Source organism: Vulpes lagopus, chromosome 19 (genome assembly GCF_018345385.1).
Source record: "Vulpes lagopus strain Blue_001 chromosome 19, ASM1834538v1, whole genome shotgun sequence".
NCBI classification, from domain to species: domain Eukaryota; kingdom Metazoa; phylum Chordata; class Mammalia; order Carnivora; family Canidae; genus Vulpes; species Vulpes lagopus.
In genome coordinates, this window is record NC_054842.1 from 6,939,585 (window position 1) to 6,942,192 (window position 2,608).

General features: G+C 48.6%; 1 pseudogene; it reads right to left on the reverse strand.

The window, feature by feature from the left end:
- Positions 1-283: 283 nt before the first annotated feature.
- On the reverse strand, positions 284-1,232 carry LOC121479107 (annotated as a pseudogene).
- Between the last annotated feature and the right edge of the window lie 1,376 nt (positions 1,233-2,608).

The window sequence follows — 2,608 nt, forward strand, 5'->3', positions numbered from 1 at the left end:
ACAGCATGGGTGCAAAAAAAAATCTACATTAAAACTCTTCGTTGGAATGCTTTACACTTTCCACAGAACAGAAACTAAAATTACCTGTTATACAATTAGTCACAAATACAGTCCTCGAGTTTTTTGCCCATACACATGAGTATTGTCTAAAACATGTCTTCTTTGTAGCAGCTAGGCCCTGCCACCACTGTGCTTGGCTGAGTTCACAAATCTGTTGTAACCTGTAGCTTCCCTGTCACTTCTCTGCTCTCCTCTCCTGCTAAGCTTTGTTTCCTGGCAGTAATTAAAACCTTCTGCCACCGCCATAGCTGCTGCGGCTGCTGCTGCTGGAACCGCCATAGCCACCTCGGTTTCGTGGTTTGGCAAAGTATTGGCCTCCACCACCATAGGGGCCAGAGCTTCTGCCTCCAAAATTTCCTCCTTTCATGGGTCCAAAATTTGAGGATTGATTGTTGTAATTGCCAAAATCGTTATAGCTTCCGCCACCACCAAAGTTGCTTCTGTCATTACCAAATCTGCTATAGCCATTCCCACCGCCACCGTATCCACCACCACCTCGATGGCCACCAAAGCCACCTTGACCACTGAAGTTCCCTCCACGACCAAAGTTGTCATTCCCACCAACACCACCTCCACGACCACCACCAAAGTTTCCAGAACCACTTCGGCCTCTTTGGCTGCACGAAGCACTAGCCATCTCTTGCTTCGATAGGGCTTTGCTTACTTCACAGTTGTGGCCGTTCACAGGATGGTGTTTTTGAATGACAGAGTCGTGGTCGTCAAAGGTCACAAAAGCAAAACCTCTCTCTTTACCACTGCCTCGGTCAGTCATGATCTCAATCACTTCAATTTCCCAAACTGTTCAAAACAATCTCTTAGATGATGTTCTTCAGTGTCTTCTTTAATGCCACCAATAAAAATCTTTGTCACAGTTCAGTGGGCACCGGGTCTTTGAGAATCTTCTCGGGAGACAGCCCTCTGGTTCCACGGCTCCTCCGTCCACCTGTGCGGCCCAGCGTTCCTGGCCCTCCACCTCCTCCAGGTGGCCCACGGGCGAACCCAAGGCCTCTGGAGCGCTTGGCGTTGGGGCCTCTCGTTACCGCACAGCCCGTAAGCCTCCCCCAGTGCTCAGAATGGCTCCTCAGACTCTCATCGGTTGTTTCCAAGCTCAAACCTCCAATGAAGAGCTGCCGCAGCTGCTCGGGCTCTTTGGGAGACTCTGACTTAGACATGAGGGCGGGGGGAGGGGAGACTTTACTGATGCTTACTCGGCGGCGGCGAGGGGCAGAAAGAAAGTGGAGTCACTATTTTTTACTGTGGTGTGGGTTTTTTTTTTTTTTAATATTTTATTTATTCATGAGAGACACAGGCAGAGAGAGGAGCAGGCTCCACGCTGGGAGCCCGACGTGGGACTCGATCCCGGGACTCCAGGACCACGCCCTGAGCCGAAGCAGAGGCCCAACCGCTGCGCCCCCAGACCTCCCCACAAGAAGCAGATCTTAAAGCAACATGGAGAATAACAGAGCTAGAGGAAGAGCCTTTGTAAACCAGTGCTTCACTTAGAGTAGGAAAATTTTCTTGTTTTACTCCGTGAGTCTTTTTAATACTCTCTGTAGACTCCCAACCTACTGAGGCTGATGAAGCTTCATGGTTACTTCTGGAAGCCCACTCCCCTAGTCTCCCATTCATGAGACCATTAAGGTACCATAGCCTTGAGGCTTTCCAAGGAAGGGAGGCTGCGGGGCAGTCCCCTATCACTGGGGAGGAGACTATGTCCTTTTGTCCTTTATGTACTTTTTTTTTTTAATAATAAATTTATTTTTTATTGGTGTTCAATTTGCCAACATACAGAATAACACCCAGCGCTCATCCCATCAAGTGTCCCCCTCAGTGCCCGTCACCCAGTCACCCCCACCCCCCGCCCTCCTCCCCTTCCACCACCCCTAGTTCGTTTCCCAGAGTTAGGAGTCTTTATGTTCTGTCTCCCTTTCTGATATTTCCCACTCATTTTTCTCCTTTCCCCTTCTATTCCCTTTCACTATTATTCATATTCCCCAAATGAATGAGAACATATACTGTTTGTCCTTCTCCGATTGACTTACTTCACTCAGCATAATACCCTCCAGTTCCATCCACATTGAAGCAAATGGTGGGTATTTGTCGTTTCTAATTGCTGAGTAATATTCCATTGTATACATAAACCACATCTTCTTTATCCATTCATCTTTCGATGGACACCGAGGCTCCTTCCACAGTTTGGCTATTGTGGACATTGCTGCTAGAAACATCGGGGTGCAGGTGTCCCGACGTTTCATTGCGTCTGTATCTTTGGGGTAAATCCCCAGCAGTGCAATTGATGGGTTGTAGGGCAGGTCTATTTTTAACTCTTTGAGGAACCTCCACACAGTTTTCCAGAGTGGCTGCACCAGGTCACATTCCCACCATCAGTGCAAGAGGGTTCCCCTTTCTCCACATCCTCTCCAACATTTGTGGTTTCCTGCCTTGTTAATTTTCCCCATTCTCACTGGGTGTGTTTGTGGTACAGAACAGGGGCAGACGGACTCCTCGAGGACGTAGTTACACAAATTAAAAGCCAAAGGACCCAGCT